Source organism: Scyliorhinus torazame, chromosome 1, assembly GCF_047496885.1.
Source record: "Scyliorhinus torazame isolate Kashiwa2021f chromosome 1, sScyTor2.1, whole genome shotgun sequence".
Taxonomy (NCBI): Eukaryota; Metazoa; Chordata; class Chondrichthyes; order Carcharhiniformes; family Scyliorhinidae; genus Scyliorhinus; species Scyliorhinus torazame.
Genome location: NC_092707.1, coordinates 247183459 through 247203645, shown reverse-complemented (window position 1 = coordinate 247203645; position 20187 = coordinate 247183459). Strand labels below are relative to the sequence as shown.

The following is a 20187-nucleotide window of genomic DNA, read 5'->3' as shown; positions in this document are numbered from 1 at the left end:
TAAGGGTTAAAAGGCTGGAATTGGAGTGTGTATGACAGCAGTGGTTATGTTTTTAAAAACAAAATCTGTTTTTCAGGGCCTGGGTGCTTTTAGCAGCCAGAAGGTGAAATTGGCAAAGGAATGTGTTCTTCAGTGTGGACTAATGGACTGTGGTTTGACTGGGAAAGTCCCTGGGGAGTTAATGTGCTTTGAAGCCTGCAGAGATCATTTGTTTTTCAGCTTAGGGAGACAAGGTCATTGCTGGGTGGAGTCAAGGAAGGAAAAGAGACATTTTGAAAAGTTTTAGAGAATTCGTTTTTGGAGAAAATTTTGGAAGAGAGGAGCTGAAATCTGATCCGCCTGATGCGGAGTCCATAATTCTCCTACAGCAAGATAGATTGAGACCTGTATGTTTCTTTTCTTGTTGTTTAATGGGAAATTGAGTAGTAGTGCTTAAGGGGTAATTGTAACTAGTCCTTTTCAGGTGTGAAGCTAAAATAGTTAATATTGTATTTATAATATTGTTCTTAAAAATACCAAAGTGCTATTTCTTCATGCAATCACTCTTGGAGCGAATCATTCTTCCGTGCAGTCTTACAAAAAAATAAAATATTGAGGTTTTGGCCCAGTATCTGAGCCACTGTTGGGGTTTGGTAATACGCAGCCCTAACTGAAAACTGAGTGATTTGCTACACCATTTCAAAGGGCATTTAAGAGTCAACCACATGTGGAGACAGATGTAGGCCGGACCAGGTAAAGTTGACAGATTTCCTCCCCTAGAGGGCAGCATGGTGGCACAGTGGTCAGCATTGCTGCTTCACGGCGCCAAGGTCCCAGGTTCGATCCCGGCTCTGGGTCACTGTCCGTGTGGAGTTTGCACATTCTTCCCGTGTTTGCGGGGGTTTCGCCCCCACAACCCAAAGATGTGCAGGCTAGGTGGATTGGCCAAGCTAAATTGCCCCTTAATTGGAAAAAATGAATTGGGCACTCTGAATTTATTTAAAAAAAAGATTTCCTCCCCGAAAGGACATTTGTGAACCAGATGGTTTTTTACAACAATCGACAATAGTTTTGTGGTCATCGTGATACGTAATTCCAGATTTTTATTGAATTCAAATTTCACCATTTACTGTGGCGGGATTTGAACCCGGGATCCCCAGAGTAATATCCTGGGTCTCCAGTCCAGTGACAAAAATACGTCACCCCCTCCCTTTTTGCCCTTTTCACCTCGGATTTAGACAGATGTCAAAACCAAATGGATTATTTTGGTTTCTGTGAGCAGGTGGCCCATGAATTCTGTTCCAACTGCTCATTTCACAACATTTTGTAGGTGGCAGAGCATGGTGAGAAAGAGAATAGAGTTTAAAAAAAATAAATTTAGAGTACCCAATTAGTTTTTTTTTCCCAATTAAGGGGCAATTTAGCATGGCCAATCCACCTACCCTGCACATCTTTGGGTTGTGGGTGTGAAATCCACGCAGACACAGGGTGAATGTGCAAACTCCACACAGACAATGGCCTGGGGTGGGGACTGAACCCGGGTCCTCAGCGCCATAGGCAGCAGCTAACCACTGCGACGCACTGAGAAAATCGGTTAAACGTGCACCTCACATTCCTTCTGTGGAATATAATCTACAAGGACATAGAACATAACAGCGCAGTACAGGCCCTTCGGCCCTCATATCGAATATTGAGTTACTGGTAAGTAGTTAAACAGAGCCTGTAAGTACAATGACATTTTAAAGATATAAGATGACTCAAAATAAATAAGACCCATTTGCAAAACAATCTTCAGGTTGATAATATTAGTGCCACACATTCGCAATTTTTATTTGCTGTGTTCCACATTTCAGAAATTAACAAAAGCCAGCAAAGCCACAGGCTGAATTTTGTTGAACATTTATCCTTTCGATGGATAAGTCCCCTTTCTTTGTTTAGTGCTTGCAAGGCTTTCTGACTCCTGTTAGAGTATTAACAAATGCTTTGAGCAAATGCTACCTTTATCTCCCAGCTTTTCACTTCACCAGGATATCTCTACCTGCCTGCTACTTAAGAATATATTAGCACCGATAAGAAATCGATCATTAAACCTGCCTTCTCTGAACAGACTGTGATCCATCTGCAACATTCAGTCGCTAAATACGATGGTGATAAAATAATTTGAATAACGAATCATTGCCACTCAGCTAGGTGTATCCAATATTACCCCACTCCCCCCCCCCCCTACAAAAAAAAGCTGGAAAACAGGCGCAGTGTTCCTGCTTTATTCACTCATATGTGTCTGTCCAAGGGCAGCTGAATGGGCGGGATTCTCCGCTCCCACGCCGGTTGGGAGAATCGCCTGGGTTGCCGAATTTTCCCGCGATGCTGGTCCGACGCCCTCCCGCGATTCTCCCAAGCGGCGAGAAAGGCCCCGTCGAGTTCCGCGAAGCGCAGGCCGGAGAATCGCCCGAGACACCCAAAATGGCGATTGTTCGGCACCCCTGCTATTCTCAGGCCCGGATGGGCGGGTTCCCCCCGGCGCCGTCCACACCTGGTCGCTGCCGGCGGGAACGCTGGGGGGGCGGAGGGGGGATCCTGCACCGGGGGGGGGGCCTCAAATGGGGTCTGGCCCGCGATCGGTGCCCACCGATCGTCGGGCCGTCCTCTCTGAAGGAGGACCACCTTTCTTCCGCAGCCCCGCAAGATCCGTCTGACATCTTCTTGCGGGGCGGACTCGGAGAGGACGGCAACCACGCATGCGTGGGTTGGCGCCGGCCAATCCGCGCATGTGCGGGTGATGCCAGTTATGCGGCGCCGGCCGCGTCGTGTAAATGACACGGCCCCGCTCCTAGCCCATTATCGGGCCCTGAATCGGTCGGGATAGGGGCCGTTTCGCGCCGTCGTGAACCTCGACGCCGTTCATGACGCGTGGGCACTTCGGCGTGTGAGCGGAGAATCCCGCCCGCCGTGCTCACTCCAATATGTTGTCAGACACTTTTTCTCTCTTTCCCTAGTTTGTGTATATTTTCCTCAAGGTGTCACTGCTGCTTAAGGCCTACCTTTTGCGATCTCGGGGTGCCGGCCTGCCTGACTTTCTGCAGCAGCAATAAAAAGCTGACATCTGATTTGTAAAGTGAGAGCGCAATGGACATCCTGGTTCAGGTCTTGTGTCTATGGCAGTTTGACCAGAGCGGCACCAAAACTACGAAACCGCCCAACGAGCTCTGCAAATCAAAACAGCAGATATACGTTTTTATGAACACGTCGGTTTAATTTTCAAACTGCTTTTAACGCCGACCACCGACTCTTAACCTCATAGTGCCAGAAACTCCCCAATGGTCAACTTTGATTTGCGCATGTCAAAATAAGGCATTTGGGGGGGTTATCGACATTCGGACCAGGTGTCCACATGGCTGGTTCAAAATGAATTTAGTGCTGAAGCCATTCAAACATCCGGATTGATGCGCTTGGCGGAGTTGCTTCTAGGCTGGTTGAGAATTTAAAGTGTGCAAGCTGCCGCAGGCTGACAGGAGAGAGGGACTGATATTGGAGAGGAGTTGAATAAATATTTTCTGATTTCTAGTAATGTTTTGTGCGTTTCCTTCCCCCTGGATGCATTCGAGCCATGTTTTATTTACTTTGTCGTACTCTAAACTTCAGGTCATTACAAAGGTTGCACAATGCACGCTTCGATTTAAAATTCCACGGAAACATTTTGCAGAGGAAAGCAATTAGTAGTTCCAAATATCCATAATTAATCGCAAAAACAGTGAGAATATTTTTCAATTCTCTATCTACTTTTAGGTCCTATTTACCACCCAACTTAGCCCCTCACCCACACCCCCCTGCACAAGAAAATATTTTGATTATTTCAGCACACAAACCCTGTAATCTTCAGTATGTTTCCAAATATTTTATTTGATCCACTTTTGAATAATTAATGTTATTTGCTTTGACAAAATCTCTTCCATATATGTACTGTTGCAGGAAAATACATTTCTTTAGCCTTGCTTAAGAGCAACTTCAAACCTCTCATTTTCTGTATTCATAGTCTGTCGAATAGCCTGCTTATATCTACACCTCCCAGAAGTTTAATACCTGAATCTGGTCTCTATTTCTCCAACTGTTATGATAGGGCGATGTTAAGAAATTGGATCGTAGTTCAAGTGGGTAATTTAGGGATTAACAGACTGAGGGTAAAACTGCTAGCACTGAGTCAAAGGTATACACCCGCACCTGATCTGTGTACATTGTCCATTTCAGAGTTAAACTCATTAATGGGAATAAACTGGATACCCCTGTTCAGTCGAGGTGATTCACTCAAGATCCATTGTCCTCCGGGACACTCTGATCTGACCATCCATTAGCCCATTACAGAGTCTGATGGCCTCTTTTGTTCGGTGATTGGAAGTTAGTTGCATATTCATAGCATGGCCCTGTTCTTTTGTGTGAACGGAAGTGGCCAATCAAAAGCCCAGATAGTGACACCCCAGGTCAGAACAACTGTTTGAGGGGCTGGTGGAGCTCAGAGAGAGAAAAAGAATCCTGTTTGAACAGGCGCGGGCAGAATGCTTTGGAAAGCCACCGGGAGAGGTCATGAAAAGTTGTCACAGAGACAGGCTCTATAAAGCTCTCCTTGTACCTATGAATCCAAAATTCAGAATAATCCTGGCCGGTGTTCTCCAACTCTTCCCATGCATCAATGTCCTTTTAAAGTAAGAATGTCCAAAACTGCACTTCATACATAAAAGTGTGGCTTTAGTAAGGTTCTTTTCAAACTAGCAGTTTTTCTCCTACTTTCTAGAGTTTGACTCAGATTTCACAAATGTTAGCTCTGTTGGGTATCATAGAATCCCTACAGTGCAGAAGATAAAAGATAAAGATCCCTTATTGTCACAAGTAAGCTTACATTAACACTGCAATGAAGTTACTGTGAAAAGCCCCCAGTTGCCATATTCCACTGCCTGTCGGGTAAACAGAGGGAGAATTCAGAATTCTCAGCTGGTACGGGAATTGAACCCGCGCTGCTGACCTTGTTCTGCATCACAAACCAACTGTCTAGCCCTGAGCTAAGCCATTAGTTTAGAAGGAGGCCATTTAGCCCATCGAGTCTGCACCAACCCTTTGAAAGAACCGTCTACACATGTCCACTCATCCATCCACCCCGTCCTATCCTCATAACCCCAGAACCTAACCTGCATATCCCTGGACACTATGGCATGGCCAATCCACCTAACCTGCACATCTTTGGACTGTGGGAGAAAACCGGAGCACCCGGAGGAAACCCACACAGACACGGAAAGAACGTGTTTACTCCCACAGACGGTGAATGGAATTGAATCCGGGCCCCTGGCGGTGAGGCAGTAGTGTTAATCATTGTGTCGCCCTATATGATACCAACCAGCCAATTGATTTATGGGACTATTCTGAAAACACATCTAGATGCAGAGCTCACAAATGTTAGCTCTAGTGGGTATGATATCAATGAGCCAAATGATTTTTTGTGATAATTGTGAAAGCACATCTTCTTTAGAAAGAGACTAACCTTCATAACGTTGAATCTGCTCTGACTGAGCGTTGTATAATTTTCTTTGTACCAATGCGTTACATGGAAAATTAGACTTGCATTTAGTTTTTTTGGGGGGGCATCAAATTATTTAAAAAATAGGAAAAGGTATGTGCTGAAACTCTACATGCAAACAGATTTGGGCATCATCCCATCGAAATAAACCTCTTAAGGTCTCAGTCCTTTTACAAATTCTTATGTGTACTCAGCAAATTAAGGGATCCAGGATAGAGGAGTAGGGTGAAGTTCAGGCATGTCAACCATGATATGTTGAATAACAGTGTAGGCTTGAAGGGCCAAAGAGCCTACCGAGTCCAGCACTAATCTCACATTTTAATGTAACTATTAGCTTTGGGCAATCAGCTGTTTAACAGACTGTCCTTTTGATTCTTTCACTACAAAAGATCACAGTGCAATCCAATAAACCAGAATGTGCATAAAGCAAAGTGGCGCTGCATGGCAGCATAGTGGTTAGCACAGTTGCTTCACAGCTCCAGGGTCCCAGGTTTGATCCCCGGCTGGGTCACTGTCTGTGCGGAGTCTGCACGTTCTACCCGTGTCTGTGTGGGTTTCCTCCGGGTACTCCAGTTTCCTCCCACAGTCCAAAGATGTGCGGGTTAGGTGGATTGGCCATGCTAAATTGCCCTTAGTGACCAAAAAATGTTAAGTGGGAGTTACTGGGTTACTGGGATAGGTGGATACGTGGGGTGCTCTTTGTAAGGGCCGGTGCAGACTCGAAGGGCCGAATGGCCCCCTTCTGCACTGTAAATTCTATGATTCTATGATAACAGTAGATTTTTTAAAATAGCACATCTAAATGATCAATGAAATAGTAGCAATGAAATAGGCAGCACACAAGTCATTCTAGATCACAAAAAGATAGGAATGAAAGTTTGTTGAAGTAAATACATTTTTTCAATGAAGAAAAAAAGAAACTGCAGTAAAAAACCCAACCTACATTTTCACTCAACATTCAAATGCAAATAAGTATATCAAAATCAGGCACCACGAATGACGCTGCTCTAATGATATATATCAACATCTTGTGTATATAGCATCTTTAATGTTATAAAACATTCACGTTATCAAACAAACTGACACTGAGCCACAAAAGGAGGTGTCTTATGGGAAGTAAATTGAAGCCATGGCAGGACAGCTCGGTCATGTGGAATGTCTGTCCTGTAATGCATGGGAAGTTGTGGACGCCACTGGTGTCCTGTGCAGGAATCATCACCAGCTGCAGAAACTTGAGCTCTGGGTGTTGGAGATAGAGTTGGAGTCAGTGTAGCCCATCCTTAAGGCTGAGAGTTAGATGGGCAGCATGTTCAGAGGGGTGGCCACACTGCAGCTTAGGAGCCTGGAGGCAGGAAAGGAATGGATGACTGCCAGCCAATCTAAGAGAACAAGACAGGAAGTGCAGGAGTTCCATGGGGTCCCGCTCATCAATAAATTCAGGAGTACTCTGACTTCCATATGCTAGTAAGCATAGAAATAGCAGAACTGAACGATTAAACACGTGGCTGGAAAGCTGTAGGAAGGAGGGCATCAGATTTCTGAGGCATTGGGACTGATTCTGGGGAAGGCAGGACCTGTAAAAGTTTGATTATCTACACCTGAATAGGACTGGGACAAATATTCTTACAGGGAGATTTGCTAGTGCTCGTTGGGTATGGGAATTAAACTTGATTGGCTGTACAGAAGCAGCAGAGTGGATTTTGACAGTGTTAAAAGGTATATGTTCAAATGCAAGGAGTAGAGTAAATAAAGTTGGTGAGCTGAGGGCACAGATAAACACATGGTAGAATGCTATCATTGCAAGAAGGGAAACCTGGCTTAAATAGGGACAAAAATGGCAACTCAATATCCCTGGATATAAAGTTATCGTGCAGGATAGAGAGGGGAAATAAAAAGGTGGGGGCAGAGACGGATTTACAATGAAAACACCGTGCGCCTAAGCACAGGGTTCAGACCAATGGGAGGGCCCTGCGCATGCCAATGCGCTGGGCATCCAATCAGAGCCGAAATACTCTGCATTTGCTGATAGGATCAACAAATATAAATGATGAGCCAGTAACAGAGGCGCAAAAGCAACCACAAGGTAAGGTGAGCCGCCGAGAGGAGCAGCAGGTGAGGAGAGCAAGTTTGCGACTCAACCCATGGAAAGCCAGCAACAGCGAAGTGCAATGCTCCAAAGCAAGCCTTAGCCATGAGGAGACGACAAGTGAGGCAGAAGGCTGCCTTGAAGACCCCAGGTGAGCGAGGTGAGTGGGAAAGGGTGTGAGAGAGCAAGGGGGGGGGGGGGTTGAGGGGAAAGGGTGGAGAGTGGGAGGGCCCCAGAAATGATTGGAAGTCTGGATGCTGTACCATTATTATAAGGGTTGTGATAGGCCAGAAAATTATCAGCTGATCAGTCAGCCTTTGGTATTGGGAAAATTATTGGAGTCAATTCCGATACACAGGATAAACTGTGACTTAGAAAGGCACTGATTGATCAGGGATAGTCAGCATGGTTTTGTTCATGAAAGATCGCGTCTAATTAACTTAATCACAAATTACTTGAGGAACAAGGAGGATTGAGGAGGGTAGTGTAGTGGATATTACCAACATGGAATTTAGTAAGGCATTTGGCAAGGTTCCACATGGCAGACTAGTCAGAAAGATGAAATACCATGGGATACAGGGGAATGTGGCAAGTTAGATCCAAAATTGTCTCAGCGACAGGAAACAAAGGGCAATGGTTGATAGCTGGTTTAGCTCAGTGGGCTAGACAGCTGGTTTGTGATGCAGAACAAGGCCAGCAGCACTGTTTCAATTCCCGTACCAGCTGAGAATTCTGAATTCTCCCTCTGTGTACCTGATCAGGTGCCGGAATATGGCGACTAGGGGCTTTTCACAGTAACTTCATTGAAGTCTTAATGTAAGCCTATTTCTGACAATAAAAACATTATTATAAGATTATTAGATGTCTTGTAAATAGAAAGTGGTTTTCAGTGTGGAATTCTACAGGGTTCAGTGTCGGGGCCTGAAAAGATTAAAAATCATACAAGCCATTTGCTGTTAAATTCTCAAAGACAGAAATCTAATGAAAACCAGTTTCAGCTAAGACTGTCTATAGATATTATTCAAGGGATATATTAATTAAAGGGAGGTTGTAGTCACACAACTCACAAAAAAAATTCAATTAAACATTATGCAGCTGCAAGTCATGCGTGTCCACTATGCACAGGGACAATGTGAAGGGAGTATGGTTGACCACTGATCAGACATATTTGTTAAACCTTGTGTGTAGAAGTTATTAGATAAGTAGAGATGAATATGTGCTAGTGATATTATAATTAAGGGGCTGGTTTAGCACAGTGGGCTAAACAGCTGGCTTGCAATGCATAACAATGCCAGCAGCGTGGGTTCAATTCCTGTACCGGCCTCCCCGAACAGGTGCCGGAATGTGTCGACTAGGGGCTTTTCACAGTAACTTCATTGAAGTCTACTTGTGACAATAAGCAATCTCTTCAATGAAGTTACTGTGAAAAGCCCCTAGTAATGCATAGGAAATTGTGGACGCCACTGGTGGCCTGTGCAGGAGGCAGCAGCGCGGGTTCAATCCCCGTACCAGCCTCCCCGAACAGGCGCCGGAATGTGGTGACTAGGGGCTTTTCACAGTAACTTCATTGAAGCGATTACTTATTGTCACAAGTAGGCTTCAATGAAGTTACTGTGAAAAGCCCCTAGTCAGCACATTCCGGCGCCTGTTCGGGGAGGCCGGTACGGGAATTGAACCCGCGCTGCTGCCTTGTTCTGCATTACAAGCCAGCTGTTTAGCCCCATGAAATAAGTATACATGACCAAATTGTGATTGGATAATTATACTCATATGTTATACATAATTCAATCCTAATTATTAGTTTTGAATGGATACAGATGTTTCCTAAACAAATGTATTTTTTTGATTGGTATCTGTTAACTATTTGGAAGATAAGTATAGGTATAATTGCTCTGTATTTTCAGTGTTCGGGGAATTGGCACACCAACTGGTGTATGTTTAAATCCCCTGCTATAGCTTGAATATGTTCTTGAACTGAGTGCTGTCTGGTCACTTGGGAGTGAGGAACACGATAGTCGAATAGCTGTTTGACACTTGCAACAGGGCCCTTGCTGTTGTTATATATAGTACGAAGTCTTACAACACCAGGTTAAAGTCCAACAGGTTTGTTTCGATGTCACTAGCTTTCGGAGCGTTGCTCCTTCCTCAGGTGAATGAAGAGGTCTGTTCCAGAAACACATATATAGACAAATTCAAAGATGCCAAACAATGCTAGGAATGCGACCATTAGCAGGTGATTAAATCCTTACAGATCCAGAGATGGGGTAACCCCAGGTTAAAGAGGTGTGAATTGTATCAAGCCAGGACAGTTGGTAGGATTTCGCAGGCCAGATGGTGGGGGATGAATGTAATGCGACATGAATCCCAGGTCCCGGTTGAGGCCGCACTCATGTGTGCGGAACTTGGCTATAAGTTTCTGCTCGGCGATTCTGCGTTGTCGCATAAGGCCAACACACCAGGCCGCCCTATCGTTTCAGGCAATGGGACCCTGTGTGAGAACCTCTCTGGCTACATCGAGGGCATCTTGAAACCCATCGTACAAGGTACACCCAGCTTCTGTCGCGACACGACGGACTTCCTACAGAAACTCAGCACCCATGGACAAGTTGAACCAGGAACATTCCTCGTCACAATGGACGTCTCGGCACTCTACGCCAGCATCCCCCATGACGACGGCATTGCTGCAACAGCCTCAGTACTCAACACCGACAACTGCCAATCTCCAGACGCAACTCTGCAACTCATCCGCTTCATTCTGGATCACAACGTCTTCACCTTCGACAACAAGTTCTTCATCCAGACGCACGGAACAGCCATGGGGACCAAATTCGCACCCCAATACGCCAACATCTTTATGCACAAGTTTGAACAAGACCTACTCACTGAACAGGACCTTCAACCGACGTATACACCAGATACATCGATGACATTTTGTTCCTTTGGACCCACGGCGAAGAATCACTGAAACAACTACACGATGACATTAATAAGTTCCATCCAACCATCAGACTCACCATGGACTACTCTCCCAAATCGGTCGCATTCTTGGACACACTCGTCTCCATCAAGGACGGTCACCTCAGCACTTCGCTTTACCGCAAACCCACAGATAACCTCATGATGCTCCACTTCTCCAGCTTCCACCCTAAACACATTAAAGAAGCCATCCCCTATGTACAAGCGCTCCGTATACACAGGATCTGCTCAGACGAGGAGGAGCATAACAGACATCCACAGACGTTGAAAGATGCCCTCGTACGAACAGGATATGGCACTCGACTCATCGAGCGACAGTTCCAACGCGCCACAGCGAAAAACCGCACCGACCTCCTCAGAAGACAAACATGGGACACAACCGACAGAATACCCTTTGTCGTCCAGTACTTCCCCGGAGCGGAGAAACGTCATCTTCTTCACAGCCTTCAACACGTCATTGATGACGATGAACATCTTGCCAAGGTCATCCCCACACCCCCACTACTTGCCTTCAAACAACCGCGCAACCTCAAACGAACCATTGTTTGCAGCAAACTACCCAGTCTTCAGAACAGTGACCACGACACCACACAACCCTGTCATGGCAATCTCTGCAAGACGTGCCAGATCATCGACATGGATACCACTATTACACGTGAGAACACCACCCACCAGGTACGCGGTACATACTCGTGCGACTCGGCCAACGTTGTCTACCTCATACGCTGCAGGAAAGGATGTCCCGAAGCGTGGTACATTGGCGAGGCCATGCAGACGCTGCGACAACGAATGAACGGACATCGCGCAACAATCACCAGGCAGGAATGTTCCCTTCCAGTCGGGGAACACTTCAGCAGTCAAGGGCATTCAGCCTCTGATCTCCGGGTAAGCGTTCTCCAAGGCGGCCTTCAGGACCCGCGACAACGCAGAATCGCCGAGCAGAAACTTATAGCCAAGTTCCGCACACATGAGTGCGGCCTCAACCGGGACCTGGGATTCATGTCGCATTACATTCATCCCCCACCATCTGGCCTGCGAAATCCTACCAACTGTCCTGGCTTGATACAATTCACACCTCTTTAACCTGGGGTTACCCCATCTCTGGATCTGTAAGGATTTAATCACCTGCTAATGGTCGCATTCCTAGCATTGTTTGGCATCTTTGAATTTGTCTATATATGTGTTTCTGGAACAGACCTCTTCATTCACCTGAGGAAGGAGCAGCGCTCCGAAAGCTAGTGACATCGAAACAAACCTGTTGGACTTTAACCTGGTGTTGTAAGACTTTGTACTGTGCTCACCCCAGTCCAACGCCGGCATCTCCACATCGTTGTTATATATATTAATGATTTGGACTTCAACGTGAGAGGCATGATTGGGAAATTTGCAGATGACACAAAAATTGGCCATGTAGTTGAGTGAAGGTCACCAGAATGATATCAATGGTTTGGTTGAGTGGGCAAAAAAGTGGCAAATGGAATTCAATGCAGAGAAGTGTGACATAATGCATTTGAGTAGGGCAAACAAAGCGTGGGAATACTCAATATAAGGAAGGAAATTGAGAAGGGTCGAGGAAGCAGCTGGAAATGTTCTTGGGGAAGGTGGTGGGCCAGCTGCAGCGCTCCAGTTGGGTGGTTTATGAGCACGGGGAGAAGGCAAGCTATCTTTTGGCGCACCAGTTGGGGCGGCTTCCTGGGCGATCGTAGAGATCAGGGATTCGGGCAGCTTGGTTTCCACTCCTTGGGAGGTTAATGCAGTGTTTGAAGCTTACTACAGGGATCTTTATAGGTCAGAGCCCCTGGGGTGTGGGTTGGATATGGCAGAGTTTTTGGATGGGTTGCCCTTGACATCAAGGTAGCATGTGACCAAGTATGGCATCAAGGAGCCCTAGCTAAACTGGAGTCAATGGGAATAAGGGGAAAACTCTCCGCTGGTTGGAGTCATGCCTGGCACAAAGGAAGATGATTGTGGTGGTTGGAGGTCAATCATCTCAGCTCTAGGACACCACTGCAGGAGGATGGTATCCTAGGCCCAACCATCTTCAGTTGCTTCATAAATGACCTCCTTTCCAAAATAAGGTCAGAAGTGGGGATGTTCACAGTTCTCCTCAGATAATGAAGCAGTCCATGCCGAAATACAGCAAGGCTTGGACAATAGCCAGGCTCGGATTGACAAGTGGCAAGTTACATTCACACTACACAAGTGACAGGCAATCACCATCTCACCATCACCCCATGACATTCAATGGCATCACCATCGCTAAATCCCCCACAATCAACATCCTGGGCTAGTAATCCAGAGTTCCAGGGTAATTCTCTGGGGTGCCAGGTTTGAAACCAACAATGGCAGGCGGTGTAATTTGACTTCACTGAAAATCTGGAATTAAATGTCCAATGATGACCATGAAGCCATTGCCAATTGTTGCGAAAACCCATCTGGTTCACTAATGTTCTTCGGGGAAGGAAATCTGTCGTCCTTACCCGGTCTGGCCTACATGTGACTCAAGACCCACATAGCGATGCGGCTGGATCTTAACTGTGCCTATTGAAATGGCCTAGCAAGGCCACTCAGTTAAGGGCAATTAGGATGGGGAATTTGCTGGCCCAGACAGCGATGCCCACATCCAAGAATGATTTTTTTTTAAATTCCATGCTTCATAGATGAAACTATACAGATCTGGTGTGTAGAGTGAGGTCTGATTTGTGGGTAGGGCAGGGGCCAGGTGGCTTAAGATTAATATTCTGCCACAGTTAATATTTCTGTTCCAATGCCTCCCCATTTTCCTTATAAGTGTTTTTTTGCCCATGGTAAACACGTTGGTGACCGCTTTTATTTGGGCGGGTAAGTCACCAAGAATTTGTAGAGTACCTTCAGAGGGACCGGCAGTTAGGGGGCCTGGCGTTACCTAATTTTCTCTTTTATTACTGGGCAGCAAATGTTTTAAAAAAAATTTAGAGTACCCAATTCATTTTTCCCAATTAAAGGGCAATTTAGGGTGGCCAATTCACCTACTGGTCGAACGTATCAGAGGTTTTAAAGTTACAGCAGGGCAGGTTATGTTAATGGAAGCTGCTCTGCTGGAGCGGGTGAGGGTCAACTGGAAGGAGGAGCTGGGACCTATTCTGGATGAGGATGTGTGGAGTGAGACCTTGGAGGAAGTTGAGGATAGGTGTGAGTGGTGCTTTCATGGGCCCGCTAATCATACCCACATGTTCTGGTCATGCCCAGGATGGTAAGCTTTTGGGTCTCCTTCTTTAGCACTATGTCAGCAATTCTTAACATTGATCTGAAGCATTGTCCATTGGTGGTCATTTTCGGGGTGTAGACTCGCCGGGGCTGCAGACTGGGGTGAAGGCGGATGTTCTTGCCTTAGCCTCGCTGATAACCTGGAGGCGAGTTCTAATGCCTCGGCCTGGTTGGGTGACCTCATGGAATTTCTGTATTTGGAAAAGGTCAAGTACACCATTAGGGGATCGGTGGAAATGTTCTACCATTCATTTCATACTTAGTCACCATCGGCTATTAGATGGGCATGGGGAGGGGTGGCAGTTGTATTATTGTTGGGGGGTAGGGTATTCTTGTCGGCTGTTTGGGGTTTTAAGGTCGGTTGTGGATTTATTTTCGAGATTTAAAAAATATATATGGATTATTATTATGACACTGTGCTATGTATGAACTCCTTTCTGGGCTGTTTAATGGTGAAGTTGGGTTTGTTAGAAATGATTTGGACTTCGAGAAGGTGTTCAACAAGGTACCTTACAAAAGGTGAAGCCATAAGATAAGAGCCATGGTGTTGGAGGTAGTACACTGGCATGGATAGAAAATTGGGCAGGAAACAGCCAGTTGGGATAAGGTGTCTTTTTCAGGTCGGCGACCTGTAACTAGTAAGGTTCCACAGGGATCAGTGCTGGGACTGTAACACTTTACAAGATATATTAATGACTTGGAGGAAGAAAGCAAATGTACTGCCGCCAAATCACAGACGACACAGAAATAGACGAAAAGACAAATTGCAAGGGGATACAAACGGTTCACAAAGAGATATTTATAGATTAAATGGGCAAAAGTTGACAAATGTGAAGCTGTTCATTTTGGAAGGGAGAACAAAAGAGAGTATTGTTTAAATGGAGGTGGCAAAGGGCAGGAATTAGGAGGATGGGGGATCTACTTATAGACAGGAGCTTCCCTAGCTTGAAAGCCTTGGAGGATAAATTTGAATTGTCAGCAGGGAATGGGTTTAGGTATTTGCAGGTGCAAGGCTTCTTGAGAAGGCAGGTTCCGGCCTTCCCGCTGCTGCCACACGGGGGATACAGGATAGAGTAGTCTCCAGTTGCTGGGTGGGAGAGGGGAAGGTATCAGATATTTACCAGGTACTTTTGGATGCGGAGGAAGCTCTGGTGGAGGAGCTTAAGGGTAAGTGGGAAGACGAGTTAGGAGGAGAGATAGAGGCAGGTCTGTGGGCGAACGCCCTAAGCAGGGTTAATACATCCTCATCATGTGCCAGGCTTAGCCTGATACAATTCAAGGTAGTTCACCGGGCACACATGACGGTGGCCCGGACGAGCACGTTTTTTGGGGTAGAGGACAGGTGTGCGAGGTTCGCGGGAAGCCCAGCAAATCATGTCCACATGTTTTGGACATGCCTGAAGCTTAGAGGGTTTTGGCAGGATTTCGCTAAGGCAATGTCCACGGTACTCAAAACACGGGTGGTGCCAAGTCCGGTGGTGGCGATCTTTGGAGTGTCGGAAGAGCCTGGAGCTTAGGGGGTGAAAGAGGCAGACGTCTTGGCCTTTGCCTCCCTGCTAGCCCGGAGACGGGTCTTATTAATGTGGAGGGACTCGAAGCCCCCGAGTGTAAGACCTGGGTTAGTGACATGGCTGGGTTTCTCAGTCTCGAGAAAATAAAGTTCGCCTTAAGAGGGTCAATGGTTGGGTTCACCCGGAGGTGGCAGCCGTTCGTCGACTTTCTCGGGGAAAATTAAAATGTCAGCAGAAGCAGAATTCCAAAGGGGGGGGGGGGGGGGGGGGGAGTGAGAAAAGAGGGAAACTGTTGTTTTGTTGGGGTGTGTGAAGAGTGTGTTGGGGGTGGAAATGTTTATTGTACCATGTTTATGTCGCTGTTATTGTTATTATTATAAAAACTTGCAAATACCCTAATAAAAATATATATATTTAAAATTATTCAAATGGAGAAAAACTGCAGAAAGCTGCAAAACAAAGGGACGACGCTGCTTGTGCATGAAACACAGAAAGCTAGCACACACGCAGAACAAGTAACCAGGAAAGCTAATGGAATGTTGGCTCTTATTTCTTTTTTTTTTAATGTTTTTATTCTCCATTTTCACATTTTCCTTCAAAATTTACACCCCACCCACAAACAGTAAATGGTAACAAATACAAAATCAATCCTCTTAACAATACCAACGATACCATCCTCCCACCATACCAAACAACGGCCAACCTGTCAATATATGCATCCAATAAAACAAACCCTCCCACGGTGGAAACAAAAAACAAAGGAGAAAAAGAAAAAGGATTCCGGGACCGCCTATGGTCACCATTAACCTATAGAGTCCACGCCCCCTCCCCCCCCCTACACTCAACGCCTGAAAGAGTACCATACATGATACTCAAGAGTTGTAAAACCCCCCCACCCCCCCCAGTCTCCAACTCCTCCCGTCCACTGCCTCTTGTAAAACTCCTCCCCCCAACCTCGGTTCCATCCCCCCAACTTTCCACCCCGGCTGGACCACTCGGACCCTGTTCTGCTTAAACCGGCCAGCGTGGAGGCCCCCGCCCGGATCCCTTTCCCCCTTACCCGGCCCTAGGAAAGCCAAGAAATCTCCTTTTAGCACACAAACCCCGCATATCCACCTACACCCCAAAGAGCCCTCATTTCGAGTGAAAGTTCCATCACTTCCCTTGTCCAAATATATACATTGGCTCCTTTAGCCCATACACCCGCACGCAGTGAAACAAAAAAGAAGAAAATACAGTCATGAGGTTACATCGGCACATGGCCATTTCTCAATTTCTCAGTTCTGCCACAGTCCTTCTGCCTTCGCAAACTCCTCCGCTGCTTCCGCCGTTCCAAAATAAAAGTCCTTGAGCTTGTAAGTCACCCTCAGCTTCGCTGGATATACAATGCCGCACTGCACCTTGCTAATGTACAGTGCCCTCTTCACCCGGTTGACGGCAGCCCGCCTCCTCGCCAGCTCCACCGTAAAGTCCTGGTATACACGTATACCAGCTCCAGCCCACTGCACCACCCGCTTCTGCTTGGCCCAGCACAGGACCTTCTCCTTCACACTGTACCTACGGAAGCACAGAGTCACTACCCTTGGCGGCTCACTCGCCATTGGTACAGGCCTCCACGACCGATGAGCCCGATCCAGTTCATATCTGGAGGGATCCTCCCCCTCCCCCAATAGTTTTGCCAGCATCACGGCAAAATACTCAGTCGGCTTTGGTCCTTCAACTCCTTCGGGCAGCCCCACAATCCTCAAATTCTGTCGCCTGGATCTGTTTTCCAGGTCTTCCATTTTTCCTCGCAGATCCTTGTTAATGTCCATCACCTTCTGCCATCTCCTTCCCCATCGAGGTAAGTTGATCACCGTGCTGCAATAATGTCTCCTCCATTTCCTTCAGTGCCTCCCCTTGCTCTCGCACCTCCGCCACTGCGCCGTCGTCACCGGGGAAATCGCCTCCCCCACCAGCACACTCAAAACCTCTCCCATCTCCTTCCTCATTGTCTCCAAGTATTTTGTAAACTGCTTTTCGAATTCCGCAGCTATCACCGTAGTTATTTCTTCAGCTGTAAGCAAGGCGGCCTCCCCTGGTGCTCCAGCCTCCATTTTCCTTGGTGGCCCCGCGGTGACCTTTCCACTCCCCGACGGATCTTCAGCTGTTTTCTTTACGGACGTTTTTTTGCTCACCCTCGACATTTTCCTTCACTGTGGCTCTTATTTCAAAGTATTTGGAGTAAAAGAGTACAGAAAGTCTTGCTGCAACTGTGCAAGGTACTGATAAGACCACATCTGGAGTAGTACGAGCAGTTTTGGCCCCTTATTTAAGGAAATATATTTCATTAGAGGCGATTCAGAAAAGGTTCACTAGGATGACCCCCGGAATGGAGGGATTGTCTTACGAGCAAAGGTTAAACGGGTTGGGGCTCTACTCATTGGAACTTAGGAGAATGAGAAGTGATCTCATTGAAAAATATAGGGTTTTTAAGGGGTTAAGGGGCTTGACAAGATAAATGCTGAGAGGATGTTTCTCCTCATGGGAGACTCTAGGACCAGAGGGCCTGGTCTCAGAATAAAGTGGTGCCAATTTAAGACTGAGATGAGGAGGAATGACGGATCAGCCATGATCCCATTTTAATGGCGGAGCAGGCTCGAGAGGCCAAACGGTTTACTCCTGTTCCTATTTCTTATTTATTTTTTGGACGAGATATTGAATGCAAAAGTAGGAAAAGTAGAAAAATGCAATACTGGAACTGCATAAAATGCTGGTTAGGCCACAGCTGGAATTTTGTTCTGGTCACATTACAGGGAGGGCATAATTGATCTGGAGAGTACAGAGGAGATTGAGAAGAAGGTTGCCAGAGCTTGGAAATTGCAATGAGGAAAGATGGATAGGCTAGGGTTGTTTTTGTGAGAAGAGAAGAGTCGGAGGGGTGATCTAATTGAGGTACACAAAATTATGAGGGGCTTAGATAGGGTAGGGTAGACAGGAAAGAAGTTTCCCTTGGCTGAGGGGACAATTACTGGGAGCATAGATTTAAGGTGATTGGCAGAAGGATTAAAGGAGACATGAGGAAAAACATTTGCGCCCAGAGCGTGGTGGGCACCTGGAATGCACTGTCCGAATTAATGAAACACTAAACTTATTTAAAAGGTACCTGTATCTGCACTTGAACTGCTGTAACCTGCAAAGCTATGGACCAGGTACTGGAAAGTGAGATGAAAATCAGCGGCTAGTTTCTTTTTTCTGTCTTTTGGCTGAAATAATGGGGGGGAATGGCCTTTTTCTGTGCCATAACATTTATTACAAGATTTATTACACAGGTGACAAAAAATCTGGTCCAAGATAGGTTTTAAGGAGTATTTCCCATCCCATTAATGTGATCTAAAAATCGCATGGTCAACTTTATTGCCTCTTTCTAATTGCCTGCGAGAAGATGGTGGGGTGCTATCTCCTTGAACAACTGCAGTCCACATGCTATAGGCTCACAGTGTTGTTCAGGATGGAGTTCCAAAATTTTGAATCAAGAACACTGAAATAATGACAATATAGCATAGAACATTACAGCGCAGTACAGGCCGTTCGGCCCTCCAGGCCTGCACCAACCATGCTGCCCATCTAACCTAAAACCTTCTACATTTCCAGGGTCTATATCCCTCTATTCCCATCCTACTCATGTATCTGCCAAGATGCCCCTTAAAAATCATGATTGTACTTGCCTCCACCACCTCCTCCGGCAGCGAGTTCCAGGCACCTACTACCCTCGGTGTAAATCTCCTCTAAACTTTGTCATTCGAACCTTAAACCTATCTCCCCTTGTAATTGACTCTCCCACCCTGGGCAAAAGCTTCTGACGATCCACTCTGACCATGTCCCTCATAATTTTGTAGATTTATCAGGTTCCCATACAATTCTGTGGCAACCAGAATTGAACACTATATTCCAAGTGTGACCAAACTAAGATTCTGTACAGTTGCAACATGGCTTGCCGATTTTTATACTCAATGCCCCGGCTGATGAAGGCAAGCATGCCGTATGCCTTCTTGACTACCTTCTCCACCTGCGTTGCCTCTTTCAGTGACCTGTGGACCTGTACACCCAGATCCCTCTGCCTGTCAATACTCTTTAAGGGTTCTGCTATTTACTGTATAATTCCCACTGTATTAAACCTTCCAAAAAGCATTACCTCACATTTGTCCGGATAAAACTCCATCTACCAAATCTCCGCCCAAGTCTCCAACCGATCTATATCCTGCTGTATAAGCTATCCGTAATTCCACCAAACTTTGTGTTGTCCGCAAACAGACAGGTTGAACTCCTATCAGATGTTTACCTTTTTAACCACCCATCCAAACCAAATCCAACCATTTTGGGGATAAAATTTCTCCATTGTGCTCATGTATTACTTGAACATAAAGCTATTTCTGGGTGTTCAGTCTTACAGTTCAATGCAAAAAAAAGTAAACTACTTTTTAAAAATGTATTCCTGAAGAGTTGAAAATCAATATTGCATCCGGATTCTTGCAGAACATTACTTCACAATCAATAAAGTGGATGGCACATTTTTGTTCTAACTGGTGCATGGTGAGTAGAAGTAATAAGCATCTTAAAAATAAATTCCAAACCTATTGTTAAAGAATATTGTAACAAATAACGTTTAGGCCGGTAGCAGCCATGCCCGGATAGGTCACGCATACGGCAGCTCCCGCCGAGATTGGATATTTGGGCCCTTTAACGGAGCTGTAGCGGCACTTCGGCGGTGATTCCCGGCGAAGCAAGAGACGCTGGAGTGGTTCCCCTCATCGCTGCATGGAGGGGACCAGGAGTGGGGCCCGTGA

General features: G+C 46.1%; 1 protein-coding gene across 3 annotated transcripts in view; it reads right to left on the bottom strand.

Moving 5' to 3' along the window:
• The window catches only part of LOC140420246 (son of sevenless homolog 1-like), a 450340-nt gene that overhangs the window by 80987 nt on the left and 349166 nt on the right, over positions 1–20187 (bottom strand). The gene's annotated exons all lie outside the window — the stretch shown is intronic.